The following is a 15654-nucleotide window of genomic DNA, read 5'->3' as shown; positions in this document are numbered from 1 at the left end:
AACATTTAAAACTGCTACATTGAGAATGTGATGATACTCCATAAGGATTATAGGAATGGCACATATCATTTTCACACAATGCAGCATGAAGTGGCACATAGCTTTTTTGTCACCTAATGCACTAAACCCTAAATTAGAATTAACTTTACTCCCCTCCATTAGTTTTTTTTCAGGAAGTTGGTCTCTCCTCTAATTAAAATCAATCCATTGCTAACTGTGTCTAAGCCAGCCTTTCCAAACCTTTGGGGCCCCGGATATTGCTGGACTACAACTCCAATGAGTCCCAGCAGCATGGCCAGGGGCAGGAATTATGGGTACTGTAGTGCAGCAACATCTAGGGACCCAAAGGTTAGGAAAGGCTGGCCTAAGCCATTTTCTGATGCTCATTTACATTGATTCATAAAGTAGCCTGCAAACCATCAAAGATGAAAACACTAACATACTATATTGTTGCAATGGTTTTGTAACAATGGTACCAGTGGTGGCTGGTAGCTCCATGTCAGTGAGGCAGTAGAATCTGTTTCAGGTTTTAGTCCATACTTTCACAGCACTGTCCAAGGTGCTTGAATGTTCAGATGAAAACCTGGAGCAGATTCCACTGCCCCATTGACATGGAGTCACCTGCCACCACAGAATGGTACAAACTATAATGGTGGCCTTTCCCAAAAGGAAAAATACAGCTAAATTGGATTTGAACAATGTGCTGGCTATATTTCATATCTTGTAATTCTGTTCAACTTGCACGGAAACAAAATCTAAAGGAATCAACATTTGTCATAATGGAGAATACTCAACATAATAAATTATTATATTAATTTTCTATCAGTCCTACTTAGGAAAAGTTTTGATGCTCTCAGACATCTAGATTTCTTTTCTACCAATGTTGGCACACTACAAACAGGCTTTTCCCTTCTGAAATATATGTTGCTTTTACAGCGGCATCCTACATGTTAACTCAGAAGTAAGTCTCATTGAGTTAAAGGAGCTTACTCCCAGGTAAGTGGGTACAGGATTGTATCCTTACAGCAGCCTTTCCCAACCAGTGTGCCTCCAGATGTTGTTGGACCACAACTCCCATCAGCCTCAGCCAGCATTGCCAATGGTCAGGAAAGTTGGGAATTGTGGTCCAACAACATCTGGAAGCACACTGGTTGGGAAAGGCTGCCTTACAGAGTAATTCTATGTAGCTCTACTTAAAAGTAAATTCCACTGAGTTCAATGGGGTTTATGGGCATGTATTGGCTGCACAGGATTGCAACCTTGGTGTTTCATTTATAATCCCACCTTTCACCAAATGGTTCCAGGGCAGGTTAAATATACAGCAAAATAAAAGCATTAAATACAAAACATAAAACAACAACTAAGCATTAACAAAATGCAGATTACACCTTATTTACAAAAACATTCAATACAGGATATACTTTAGCACTGTCTTCTTGGAGAGAAGTTGGACCATTAAAATAATGGGTTGGAAAATGTAGTGATGGCCACCAACTTGGATGGCTTTGAAAGAGGAATAGACACATTCATGGTTGATAAGGCTATCAGTGACTACTACCCTCAATGGATGTGTTCTACCTCCAGTCAGAGACGGTATGCCTCTGAATATCAGTTGCTGGGAATCACAAGTGGGGACAGGGCTGTTGCACTCAAATCTCGCTTGCAGGATGAGAACAGAATGATGAACTAGACAGATCTTTGGCCTGATTCAGGAGGGCTTAACATGCCTTTACCCCCCACCTTTGTCATCATGCAGTTCCTTCTGACCGGTGCTTCCAAAGTAAGGAGCCTCTTGTGCAATATAGAACTCTGATCTTCTAGTAATGCCTGAAGAGACATTTCTTGTTTTTATTCTACAATCTTTGAAAAGCCTGTAAATTCCAGTCTATCCTCGTAAAAATGCAAACAATCACTACCTTGTTATTTTGCTTCATCAAGGGCCCAGCCCTTTTTAGTTTAACGTTGTCAGGAAAGCCTGTTTTTAATGCTGCTGGGTGTGAATTAATACTTATGTTTCAAGTGAATAACTTGAAATACATGAGCTCATATTTGCATGCTAACTCACTGAACATTTGAATTAGATGGTATTAACTCTTCATTACTGACTTGAGAACCTTTCAAATGAGAGGTAAGAACTTAATCCAAAATCAAACATGCGATTATGCCAGAGCTGTTCTCATGCCGTTTGAACTGACTATCCCACAGTGCCAATCTGGTGATGGACAAAAAAATGTGCCAGGAAACACTTAACAATATTACTTTTTTAAACACATGCTCAAGAAAACCCAATATTCTATGAAAGTAATTGTGCAGAAACATTGGTATGTTGTTCTTATATCTATCAATGGTTGCAGTACCAAAACACATCATTTCTTCTGATGTCATACATAGTGCATTTCCTTGTATGTCTACTCTGAAGTCAGTCCTATTAGGTTCAATGGGGTTTATTCCCAAGAAAGCATGTATAGGATCAAAGCCTTAAAAAAGATTTTGCTTGTGCAAATCTACTCTTAGTGTGCTTGTGTGGGGATAGTAGGTTGATTAGCATTCAAATTTTGAGTGCTTCTAGACTGTCGCTATTTTCAGATGAGATTCAATCACATACTGGCAAATTTAGGTTGTGTAATTAGAGTTGATTTGGCACTCTTGCCCAACAAACTCACTTTTCACAACCATCAGATTTTTAACAATAAGGAAAGTGATGGGGAAATGCACTGGAAAGTATGGGAGAACATTTGCTTCATGCAATGTTATCTAACTTCCCACAGAGTACGCAATAAATAGCCAACATCATCTAACCTCCCCACAAACTTTGTTCAAACAAAGCAGGATTAATGCTTGATAAACAGGTTGTCTGCAAGCAACCTTTGGCTCTATGCACTGCAACACATGGCAGAAAGAGGTATGGCCTCTTTGATTGCTTAGACATGTGAATTCCTCTCTCATTTAGGAAAGCAGTACTCATGATAGGACACCCCCTATGAAGCACTAGGGAGCTAGGTGTACAACGCACAAGCGGCTGAAGTTTTTTGCATTCTCATCATGACACAGTGTTAACTGAAAAGTTTTGTCTCTGTAAACAGCCAGAACTGTCTTTCTATATCAGCCGATTTTGGAAAGTCATTGCATTCTGCTAAACCCAAAGCCTTTATTGATCCCAGTTATGACATCCCTGGTATTTAATTAATATCGTATTAATCCTGGTCCATACACCATAACCACATTTGTACTTCCAAAGTCCAAACCCATGCATCTCTGTAGATACAGGAAATCCAAATGCTGTTACAGCTCCCACATTTGCCTCAATGGAGAGTCACTCATTTTCACCTTGGAACATTGCAAAGGAACTGCAAAAAGAAGATGTATGATTCACTCCTGCTTCTCTTCTTTCCACTCTTTTTTGTAATATGCAAAGCCATCTTGATTCTTCCTAAACATCTTGTTTCTTTTCTGTTTCTCTTACATCTATTTTTTTATTACATTTGTTCCTTTTTACCATTTTTTGTCCTCCACACACACTTCCCTTAGTAAGTAAGCCCTAAGCCATGGATATCTTTTAAACTAAGGGAAGTAGATGGAAAAGAGACAGTTACTGCATCTTTAATAGCTGTCCGAAAAAGGGCATTTCAGCAAGAGAGGGTTCCTGCAGGTGACAAGCTACACTTTCTCTTTACACAACTATTAAAAGTGTAGAAACCCTTGCCTCTTCTGCATCTGGCCACTTTATATATAGTTGCAATGTTCTCTTTACATTTTTATTGCAGGTGTCCTTTATACATTCTCATAACTGCATGGGAACAGCTAATCTCTCTTGTGGCTGGAAGGAAGTGTAAAGGACCCACCTGAACACAAGGGGAGCAGCCAATCAAATAGGCCTTTCTCATAAAACTGGCAATCCCTCTTTGCTAATCAGGATTGTGCACTCAGGCCCGACCCATTGTTTTGATAATTACTAGAAGTGGTGAACCACTAGCTCAAGGCCTCTTTTGCCCCCCCCCGCAAAGTTTTTCTGGTGCCCCAAGCAGTGATGGGCAAGAATTCAGCTGAATTTGAATTTAGCACCAGATTTTTCAATGGTCCGCATATTTTCTATATAGGCAGAGTAATCCTCTTTCAGGTCATTCTCAGGTCATTTGCATAGGTGCACAACCTTGCACACCAATAACCTCTGCCTGTTAGAGGTATATACTTCCTGTTGAACATCTGGTGCCTACTGAAGACCTCTTTTTATTCCAGCAAGGATTTAAACTGAATTTTGATTCTATGATTTTTATGTTTGTCCTACTGAGTTTTTTGTATACCGCTTATGTGACAAGAGTAATTAATTTACATAAAGTGCCAAAATAATAATACTAAAAGCTAAACGTTCTGTTGCTTATTGGAATGAAACAGAAGTGACCCAAGGACTTTTGATACTTTGCCTATTATTGCAGTCTCCAATCAATGGACAAACAAACCAAGTCAAGGGATTTTTACCTCAGAACAAATGATCAGGGGAAAAAACTTAAAAGATTTATACAACCTTTGTAGTGGTGAAGGGTGAAGTATTCAGAGTTGCTAGTATCATGGAAAATGGCAGTTCTGAAGAATTTTCCTCCTTGTATGAAAGGCCTGGAAGAAGGAGCCACTGAAAATGTAGTACCATCCCTGGCGGCACTTAAAAAAAAACACACTACTGACAATATAATTTCTTCTTTAACACTATATTATAAATAACTACACCAAGTGTTGATAACTGTTGTGGTTCCTTAATTTTCAAGTTAATATGCTCTTTAAGATTACAGTATAAAGCTCAATTCTAATCTACAAGGACTTCTAAGGATATGGAGCACTCATTAAGAATTGTTCTTAGCATGCTAGGTAAAAACTGCCATTGAGTGAAGAGATGAGCAGTGATGGGATTTATTTATTTATTTTTAAAAGCAAGAAAGGGGAAGAGAGAGATCTGATTTTTTAAAAAAATCTTTGGGCTTCTTGAGTCATCAAGCTCTTAAATTTAGCTAGTGAACACGTCTAACGAACACCACCTCCCTGGCCACAGTAACAATAGAGCACTTTGCTGATGCTGTGATACACCCAGTCCCTGCAGGATCAATTACGATGGGGCAGCAATAGTCAGGCCCAGTATAATGCCTAGTCTGATAGTTTGTCTCCCAACAGCACTGAATACTACCATCTAAACAGACCAGCTATCTGTATACCAACAACATGAAGAAAAGCATGTGCAAAACTGATGCCAGCCCCACAGTGCCGTAATGTCAGCTTGCAGCTGCTTCAGTGACAATTCCCTAAACTAAGAAGAATTTTGCACTGGAATGTGTGCAGATGTTTTTGTCAGAAGAGCTTCAGCACAAATATCTGCCTTGGCCCTAACCCCTTCCTTCTTAGTAATTTTTATCTCTGGTTCCTGAGACAAGATGTGAAAAACAAATCACTTGGTTTTCATTATGGCTAAAAACTAATTTGGGAATTTTCAGTTGATTATTGAATCATCTCCCTCTTAACTGTTTTTTTTAAATCTCCATAAAATCATCCCTTCTCCTCACTCCTATGCTGCCCTTCTATGAAAAATGAAATGGAATGCCTTCAAGTCAATTCCAACTTATGGGCAACCCTGTGAATAGGGTTTTCATGGTAAGAGGTATTCAGAGGTGGTTTACCATTGCCTCCCTCTGAGGCTGAGAGGCAGTGACTGGCTGAAGGTCACCCAGTGAGCTTCATGGCTATGTGGGGATTTGAACCCTGGTCTCCCAGGTCGTAGTCCAGCACGTTAACCACTACACCACACTGGCTTTCTTTAGGCACATTAGCACAGGGTAATTCTTCAAATGTTAATTACATTTAAATAATGTTGCATATTGTCTCACTAGAACATGGAAGACCCAGGTTCAAATGTCCATCCATATACAAGCTCAGTAGCTGATCTTGGGCCAGTCATTACCTGTCAGCCTAACCTACCTTACAGGATTGTTGTGGGAATAATAAAGAGAGAGAAAGAGCCAAATATGCAGCCTTGAGCTCCTTGGAGGAAAAGCCGGATTTAAATTTAATAGGTAAGTAACAACAAAATTCTGTAAATATCTATTCAGAAGTCCCACTGAGTACAATGAAGTTTACTCCCAGGTAAACAAGTAGAGGATTGCAGCATAAGTAAGTAAATGTTACTAAAATGTAGACGCATTATTGAGATACTGAAGTATGAGATAGATTTGTTTAGTCATTCACAAGTTAGCACAGAGGGAGGATTCAACTGTAATACCAAACCCTGGTTTCTGATCCTGTTTTTTTAGAGCAAGTATAAACCACAATTTGCCATTTTGGGTAAAATGGCTAATGATGGTTTGCCTGAAACCAGGATAAAGAGGCAGAGATTCATAGTGTGTAAGGAGAGGGAAAGGAAGAAGAACATATGCATGCAGCTCCTGAGAGCTCATTTGTGTAGTACCAAGTCAAGGTTTGGTATTGTGTCTGCAACACCCCTTGAGTACTTTCATTTTCATTCCCCACGGGCAACGGTTGGAGCACAAGTGGTACAAATCCTGATGTGAGCATGTCCGGGCAGAGGGTAACAGCACATTACGAAGGCCTACTTCTCTGCAACCACTGCACACTCAAGTAGTCATCCAGCAGAGCTATTCCATGTGGTAAGAGACTAGTAACATCCGGGCTGACGGAGTGTGGAATTTTTTTTTTAACCATTACAAGCTTATTGTGACATATTTGCAAGGCACTTCAAGGATAAAATGTAGCAGATTTGCATGGAATTAGATGCCACTGTAAGGATTAATCCAGAGAAAGTCTGTAACTGTTAACTTGGATAAGTTTAAATTGTGGCCCGATGATGCTGTATTGGCAAATGAATCCAGAAATCATCTCAATGTGAGGGCCAAGGAGATGTAGTGTGGCATGCTCCTTTCTCTTGTCTCATGCTCCTGTCCCACACACACACACAGAGGTGGGCTTGTTGTGCAGACTTTCTTATACAGAAGTCTGAGAACATAACACAGGTGAGGTGAGAAAGGCTCCTAAGTAGCCAAAAGAGGCAGGGAGGATGTTTTCACATGTGATGGGAATGCTGCCTAAAAAAGCTGTATTCCTAGGCTAAGCTACAGCAAAATTCCAAAACTCTGACCCAACAGAAGGAATAAACAAAAGACAGAGGTGTGAGATCTAAGGAAAGACAAGCATCTCACAGGTAGAACTGAAGTCACAAGGTGCAAAGCTGCACCCAGACCTAGGGGCTTTCTTTTGGTATAAATAGAGATCCCCAAGTCCTGCTCTGGGAGCTTCTTCAACACTGATCTGCAGTGGGTATTGGCCAGCTGGGATTTCTCCTCACAGCAGACTAGTATTGCTAGCCTTCTAGAAGTTGATAAAATGTTTCTCCTTTTCTATTTGTCTCTCAGTACAGATGTCTTTAAAGACTGTTAGCAGTCTATATTTGTATCCCCCCCTTACCCAATAAATTAGCAAAAGAAACAGCAACTCCAAAAACTGGGTGGCTAGTACCAGATAGCAGTTACATAAATGGCTTTCCTGAAATGTATCCAAAATCTAAATTATTCTGATCACCACTCATTTTTAAAACTGGCCCAAACAGATTTTCAGTATGGATCCCGTTGTGATTTCAATTTGTGCTTTTTTGTGCCTTGGCTAAAGGTCACTTACAAGTAAGTTTTACAGTTAGATCTGAAATGAAATATTCTGAACAAATTTCTAAAGCAGGCAAATCTTCAGCTAGCTAAATGAATGTTCAAAGCAAATTCATTGATTTCAAAAGCATTGTTTACTACCATGCTATTAAAATGTACTGCCTTTTTTATGTCCAGATGTGATTTTTTTCATTACCACACCCGAATCTGAAAAGCCCTCTCTGCCCTTAGTTCCAAGCCTTCACCTTCAAGCTCCTCTCCTGTAGCTTAATGTTTGAACAGTTCTTTCCTGCTGTGCGTGCATTTTTTAACCACAACCACAAGCTGTAACCACGGTTTGTTCTTGGTTTACCACTCATGGTCTCTCTGGGGGAGACAAATCAGAAACCCAGGTTTGGATAAAATGCTAAGCCAAACCATGGTATAGCCCTAAAGGAACACTAAGCCAAACCATGGTTTAGCCCCGAGTAGGGCAGCAGCACCAGAGAGGAGTGCAGCAGCTGGATCTTCACTCCGGGAACCCACACATTTAGTCATTTGCACTAAGCCATCTTTCTTGCTACATGTTCCTTTTTGTAGAATTATTTAAAGCAGAAGGTGGAGGCTGCTTCTCTTACATATTTGCTATTATTAGTTTAAAGCAGTAGAACTCCAGGGCAATTAACTTCTACTTTTTTTTTGTTTCAGTTTGTTTTTTCTTATTACTACTGATGAACCTCAGGCTCATAACTTTGGGGGCAGGGAGTAAAATTGTGAACTTTGAGGCTCCCCCCAGCCCATTACAAGCCAAGCTCAACTACCCACTAAAGTGCAGGCCCAGTTTATATTGGGCTGTTTTTGGCATCACCCAGACTTACCCCTGTAATAGGGGGTATAGTACTAGGGAAATTCTGTGGCAATTGAGACGTCGTTCTGTTTGGAGGCAGTGATGGGCTGGATGTGGGCCAATAAATTGAAGCTAAAACCTGAAAAGACAGAGGAATTATGTGTCCAGAGTTCTCATGTCTAGGAGGTGGGGGGACAGCCTATTTTGGACAGGGTTGTGCTCCCCTGGAAGGAGCAGGTCCACAGCCTGGGAATAGTCCTGGATTCAACGTTGTCACAGAAGGCTTTGGTGGCTAGGAGTGCCCATTTCCAGCTCCGGTTGATTCACCAGCTGCAGCGCCTTTTGGACAGAGACAACTCGACCACAGTTCCTGCACGGAGCAGGTGGTTGGGCTCGATGGCCTTACAGGCCCTTTCCAACTCTAATATTCTATGATTCTACTCCATGCTCTGGTAACTTCCAGATTGGACTATTGCAACATGCTCTACATGGGGCTGCTGTCGAAGACAACTCAATAACATCAACTGGTCCAAAATGCAGCAGCCAGATTACTAGCGGGGGTTGCTTTGAAGTACTCATATAAACCCTGTTCTAAAACAATTGCATTGCTTGCCTGTTGTTTCTGGGCCCAATTTAAGGTGCTTACGCTTGTGTATAAAGCCCTAAATGACTCAGGCTCCAAACATTTGAGAGACCACCTCCTTTTCTACAGATCCCCTTGGGCGTTAAGCTCAGCAGAGGGGACCTTTTTGGTAGTTCCACCACCCTCAGAAGTTTGGGGGGTCATGGCCCAGGAGAGGGCATTCTTTCTGGCAGCCCCTACGTTGTGGAATTCCTTCCCCACAGAGGTACCTCTGGCACTTTCCCTGAACAGTTTTCAGTGAATTCTAAAGACACACCTCTTTACCCTGGCCTTTAGCACTTGAGATGTATGTGTTCAGGACCCACCTTGTGAATATAATTTGTTTTAACTGCTTTTAATATTGAATTTTAGACTGTGATTGGTAAGTGAGTTGTTTGAACACCAGACAAAAGGAGTCCCTACAGTCCTATGGGGCTGCTGCTTTGCCCTCCCTTTTAGTGCACTTTTCCTGCTTCTGTCTTCTCCCCCCCCAAGTCATTGGAAACTCTTTCCCCTAGGTACCGTCTGTGTTGCACCTTTCACCCGAAATCAGGTAATTCCTAGAAATTGTTTTCTGCAAAAAGAACTATACAATAAGTGTTGGTGAATGTTAAAGAATCCCCCTCCCCTAAAAAGGCAAATGTGAAAAGTTTGCAAAGAGGCTTAGGTATGACTAATTAAGAATTCACTACAGTACAATCATATACATGTCCACTTAGAAGTAAATCGTTTGAGTTTAATGGAGCTTACTTCCAGGTAACAACATCTGGTATAGCACAGTGGGGAGGACAGCCTGGCTGTGAGTCCAGAATCTGTGAGTTCAAATCCCCGCTCATGTCTCCTGGGTGTCAAGGGACAGTTAAAGATCACCCTCACAGTGAGTGGCTCAGGGGTTATGTGCCCTGCCACCTGTGCAGGCGTGGACAAGCTGCATAGTCCCAAGGAGCCCAGTTGCTCCCCAGCTGGCAGTTGCGGACAAGGAAGGGGCTGGCTTGTGCAGCCGGGGCAAGCTGAGCAGGCCCTAGCCAGCTGGGGAGGACTAGCCTCAGAGGGAGGCAATGGTAAACCTCCTCTGAATACCGCTTACCATGAAAACCCTATTCATAGGGTAGCCATAAGTCGAGATCGACTTGAAGGCAGTCCATTTCCATTTTTTACTTCCAGGTAAGTGGGTACAGGATGGCAATCTAGGCTATTTGCAATGGGGAAAATCAGGGGCTCTTGTACCTTTAACGGCAGTATGGCAGGCAGAAATTCAGCAAGTCATGCTATTTCTAGTATGTAAATACAATTATGGGAATAGCTTCACCATAACTCATCTCTAATTTTATGTTATACCAAGCCCCCATGGCAGCCATTTTGTGACTGGTGCCCCCAGCACTCTCTCAAAATTTAAAATGTGCCCTCTGTTCCAAAAAGATTGGCAACTTTTGCTCAAAACGATGTAGTCCCAATGAGGCCTTAGTGATCTTCTCACACTAAGCAGCTGTACAGAAGGAAAGAAACAGAACTTTTCAGTATATTAACAAAAGCTGGTACATGCCAAGAAATCAGCAACACAAGGACCAGTTCATCTTTTTCTCAGAGATCTTACGTATGGCAAGGAAGAATTCTGTACAATTTAGAGGCTGGTTAACCTACCATTATAGTTGGTGCAATTGATGGCTGCCTGTATGTTTCTGAGCTCAATTCAAGGTGCTGGTTTTAACCTATAAAGCCTTACACGGCTTGGGACCACAATACCTGATGGAACACCTCTCCCAATACGAACCAACCCATACACTACGCTCAACATCGAAGGCCCTCCTCCAGGTACCTACTCCGAGGGAAGATTGGAGGGTGGCAACAAGGGAGAGGGCCTTCTCAGTGGTGGCCCCCAAATTATGGAATGATCTCCCTGACGAGGTGTGCCTGGCACCATCACTGTTATCTTTTTGGCGCCAGGTCAAGACTTTCCTTTTCTCCCAGGTATTTTAGCATGTGTTTTTAAATTGTTTTAAATGTTTAAACTGTTTTTAAATTGTTTTTAAAAGATGTGTTTTAAATTTGTATATGTGTTTTTAGTGTTTTTAGGTACTGTAAACCACCCAGAGAGCTTCGGCTATGGGGCAGTATATAAATACAATAAATAATAATAATAATAATAATAATAATGCATATAATTAGAACTTTTGCGACACCTCACTGCATCCTCTAAACCTGCAAAACTTTTAATACTTTATTAAAATATGGCCCTTTCTTCTTTTTCTTTTTTCCCCCCAAGAGAAGGTATACTTCTGTGCAAAATGAGCCCTAGGATTTCATATGCTGGCTGCTTTGGAGCCAACTACATGATGTTTGCAAGCAAGTTTATAATCATAGGATGTAGACCACTTAATTCTTCAACAAAAAAACCCATCTAATTCTTCAACAAAAGAGCAGGGTCTGCATTGTTTAAGGATGTCGGTCAAATCTTTTCACTCTTCCTGGATGAAAAACAGGACCCACCTCAATCGCCACTTTCATCCTCCCATCGAGCAATATGCCACACTACACACAGCAAGGATACTGCAGTGCTGTCTATAGTCCCAGCACAACAGACTTTACCTTTGCATTGCAGAAGCAGAAGCAGAAGCAGAGCAATCTTCAAAACTTATAAGATCTGTTTTAAATTGTATTTGTTTTAATGTTTTTAGTTACTGTAAACTGCCCAGACAGCTTTGGCTATGGGGCGGTATACAAGTATAATAAAATAAATAAATAAATAAACTGCCTGCATGTCAAAGCTTTGGCATCTGGAAATGCATAAACAGGCAATGCACCATTTCAAAATGGGCACGCTGTCATATATCTGCTGCTTGCTAAACTATGGGAAATGTTTGCCGAGAACAGAGGATTAGGTTTCCCTAGTAGATTCCTTCTATTCATCCACTATTGAGCTCAATAATGCAGGCAGGCTGTGAAATCAATAGGTTCCTGCTTGCACCTTTTTTTTTAAGCAAAGCACAATGATGTTTATTAAAGAGGCTCAAGAACTGCCTTCAAAATAAAGCTGAAAGGACTTAGAGGCCATTGATCAAAAAGGACATCAGACACATCAGGGGTACTGGAACAGTCTAACACCTCCCCTCATTTCAATGGAATCCCCAAACTGTAATAGATGAGGGAGGGAGGATTCATCAACCTTCAAATAACTTGAGAGGCTACAATAATGAGAGCTGGTGAAGTGGCTGAGAGCCTGGACCAGGACTCACCAAGGTCTCAGCTTGGCCATGAATTCATAGGCCTCTAGCAAGCCACTGTCTCTCAGCCTCAGCTCTCCATTTATGAAATGGTGAAAATAACAGCAGTTGTTAAGAGTTACTGAGATACTATATTAAGGATTGACGAATTTAGTTTCTCTCAGTTTCTTATTTTTCCAGCCTTAAATTCAGTTTTCCATCTTTTTATAATTTGTGATTAAAAAAAAGACTCCTAAAAAATCCATTAACATTGTTAGTGCAAATTTCCTCCATGGCGCAGAGTGGTAAGCGGCGGTAACGCAGCCAAAGCTCTGCTCACGGCCGGAGTTCGATTCCAACGGAAGGAGGAAGTCAAATCTCCGGTAAAAGGGGTCGAGGTCCACTCAACCTTCCATCCATCTGTGGTTGGTAAAATGAGTACCCGGCGTATTCTGGGGGGTAAAGAAAGACCGGGGAAGGAACTGGCAATCCCACTCCATATATACGGTCTGCCTACTAAACATCGCAAGACATCACCCTAAGAGTCGGAAACGACTCGCACTATAAGTGAGGGGACACCTTTACCTTTACCCATTTTTATATGCAGTTTTGACTACCATACACATTTTTGCAAGTCAGCTTCCCTAATATAGAAAAATATATTTTATGTGTATTATTTTCACTAATGTATGCGTTTTTGTACACAATGATTGGTTGGAGAACTGCATCTCAAAATTCAGAGAAGTGGAAATTTCAAAGGATAATTGTGCTTCAGTTCACATTTTGGGTCAAGAAGAGTGAATCTCTTGAAAATGCAAACAAGAATTTCTCCCCAATGCCTATACTGTGTCCATTTCCAGAGGGGCAGACATGTTAGTCTGAGTTCAATGGCAATTACTCCCTACTGCTTGGGACTGCAGTCACACAGTTTACCTGAAAGAAAGCGCCACTTAAGTTCCAAGGCACTTACTAAAAAGTAAGCATGCATATGATTGCAGCCATGCAGCTCAATCCTGTGGACGTTTACTCAGGAGTGAGTACCCATGTGTTCAGTGGGGCTTCCTCCCAAGTAACTGTACACAGGATTGCAGCCTTAATTCCTTCATTTAATAATTCATTTCACCTAAAAGTCAAGGCAGCTTATAAAACAGAAGATAAAAATCAATAATAATATGTACAACAACCAGTAAAGCAGACCTTATATTTTAAGATTTAACAGCTTAAAGATTTAACTGCTTAATTATCGGTAAAACCCACTGTTTTTACATAGTCCCATTTGCTTTTATCAGCAAGGCCCCTCCCCTTCACCGTGTGGCTCATAACAACACCTCTACTAGGTAAAAGCAGATGCCAGGTTGTGGTAGAATCATGAATGAGAAATGGCATGGCTGCTTGGTCAAGCAGGCAACTAGGTTTGCCAGTGCCAGAGAGACAGTGCGGTATAGTGGTCAGAGTGTCAGACTAGGACCTGGGAGACCAGGGTTCAAATCCCCACTCAGCCATGAAGCTCTTGGGACAGTCACTGCCTCTCAGCCTAACTTACCTCACAAGGTTGTTGTAAGGATAAAATGGGGAGGGAGAGAACCATGTATGCTACCTTGACATCTGTGAGGAAGAGGTGGAATATAAATGTAATAAATAAAATAAACTGCCCAGAGTGATATTGCTTGGTCTGCTCCTGTGCCTTCAGCAGCAATTTGAAGATACAGAAATTGGCAGGTGTGACTGTTCCCCATTCAGAGGTAAACTATCACCTAATAATGCCTTCATATCAGATTCTCTTCATATCAGATTCTGCAAAAGGCAGAAGAACAAAGACCAGTTAAAACACTTGCCTACTCCATATTCTATCCATGTGGAAAAATACACAAGATTTATCATTCACTATGAAGTTGGAATTCCATCAAAAAATGTTCATGTCAAGGACTGTGAAAGCATGCTTTCAAAAAGATATAACAAGTCTTCACTTTGGGGGGGGCATTTAAGCCCCAGGTTACTGACAAATATAATATACCAGGGGACAGGGGGATGTAACAGAAATTAGAGAATGAAAAAGAGAGAGATTCCAAAAGTGTGAAAGGTTGCTGAAATCTAAAAAACAGTGACTTGCAAGCTCGCTGGGTAAAGGTTAAAGCAAAATGTAGTTAATGATAATCACCGCCATCACCAACTATTTACATAGTGCTTTCCCTAAATAAATGCTTAAGGTGCTTTGTTATATATGTTATCACATTATTTTCAGAAGAACCCAGGGAGGTTTATCAGTGTTACTTTCCCCACATTAAAGATGGAGAGTTTATCCCAAGATTGATAGTGGATTCCCTTAAACGGGTAGAGAACCTCAGGCCCAGAGGCCAAACGCAACCCTCCAGGCCTCTCTATTTGGCCCTTGGAAATCTCCCCAGGCCTCACCCCCTCTCCTCAGGCCACACCCTCACTGGCCCTGTTTTGCAGCCCAACTGTTTTTGCCTGGCTGCAATGTCTCCTTGAGCAGAAAACTGCTGGTTCAATTGTGCTTTAAATTAGGGCTAAGCCAAAAATATTCCCACAATTCATTCAGATTAATTTTTGCCACTGCCAAAATGTCACCCTGACTTCAGGATTTTCTCAGCAGACAACTTGAAATGTTTATGAACAAACATTTCAAGTTTGTTCATAAAGGGCAGCATATCCACTTCTAGATAAATTTAAACAAAAAGATCTATAGTTCACATCACCTCAACCTGGCACAGTGACTATTTATACCATATCTTCAGCTTGAAAGTCACTTCATTTTACGTTTGAGCCAATCTCTCCATTGGTAGTCAGGTGGTCATCAATTTGACTGTTAGCTATTTAAGTCAATTTGCTGTTCTGTTTTCTAGCCATATTTCAGTTTGATGTACTTCAGTTTTTCTGTTTGCAGTTTGGTTCCATTCAGATTCTATGAGGCATTTTTGTTTGCCTTCTCTTACAATAGAAAACCTACATTGCCTTGTATGGGACGACTTGATGGACTATCTCAAAAGACTCCACTGAAGCCAAAGTGTATCTAAGTAATTTAGGGAGCAATCCTATCCACACTTACCTAGAATAACTCACACTGAATTCAATGGTGCTTCTGAAGAGACTTGCATAGGATTACACTGATAATGAACTTATATTCCAAAATGGGGATATCCTGGATATACCTTACCACTAACGGGCTAGGTTTTGGGACTAAGATTCCCATATTATTTAACCAAGTTACGATCAAGAGGACTGACATTACATGGTGGGTGGAATCAATCCCACTTCAAATGGTGGAGTCATCAGGGCTTGAAAAAATATGTAACCTTAGTGTGCCTCTCAATACCAGGTATTTTGTTTTTGGAC

At 41.1% G+C, this 15654-nt stretch overlaps 1 protein-coding gene across 4 annotated transcripts in view; it reads right to left on the bottom strand.

Annotated features, from left to right (window-relative positions):
- The window catches only part of PLXDC2 (plexin domain containing 2), a 326726-nt gene that overhangs the window by 270726 nt on the left and 40346 nt on the right, over nt 1-15654 (bottom strand). The window contains exon 1 of one of the 4 annotated variants that reach the window (XM_061586487.1): nt 4523-4570. The exons of the other annotated variants lie outside the window; for them this stretch is intronic. The gene's annotated coding sequence lies outside the window, so the exon portion shown is untranslated. Of the gene's footprint in view, nt 1-4522; nt 4571-15654 lie in introns of those variants that run through there. 4 annotated transcript variants of the gene reach the window in all.

The sequence above is a fragment of the Rhineura floridana genome, chromosome 10, assembly GCF_030035675.1.
Source record: "Rhineura floridana isolate rRhiFlo1 chromosome 10, rRhiFlo1.hap2, whole genome shotgun sequence".
Classification (NCBI taxonomy): Eukaryota; Metazoa; Chordata; class Lepidosauria; order Squamata; family Rhineuridae; genus Rhineura; species Rhineura floridana.
This window is presented reverse-complemented; position numbering and strand designations above follow the sequence as displayed.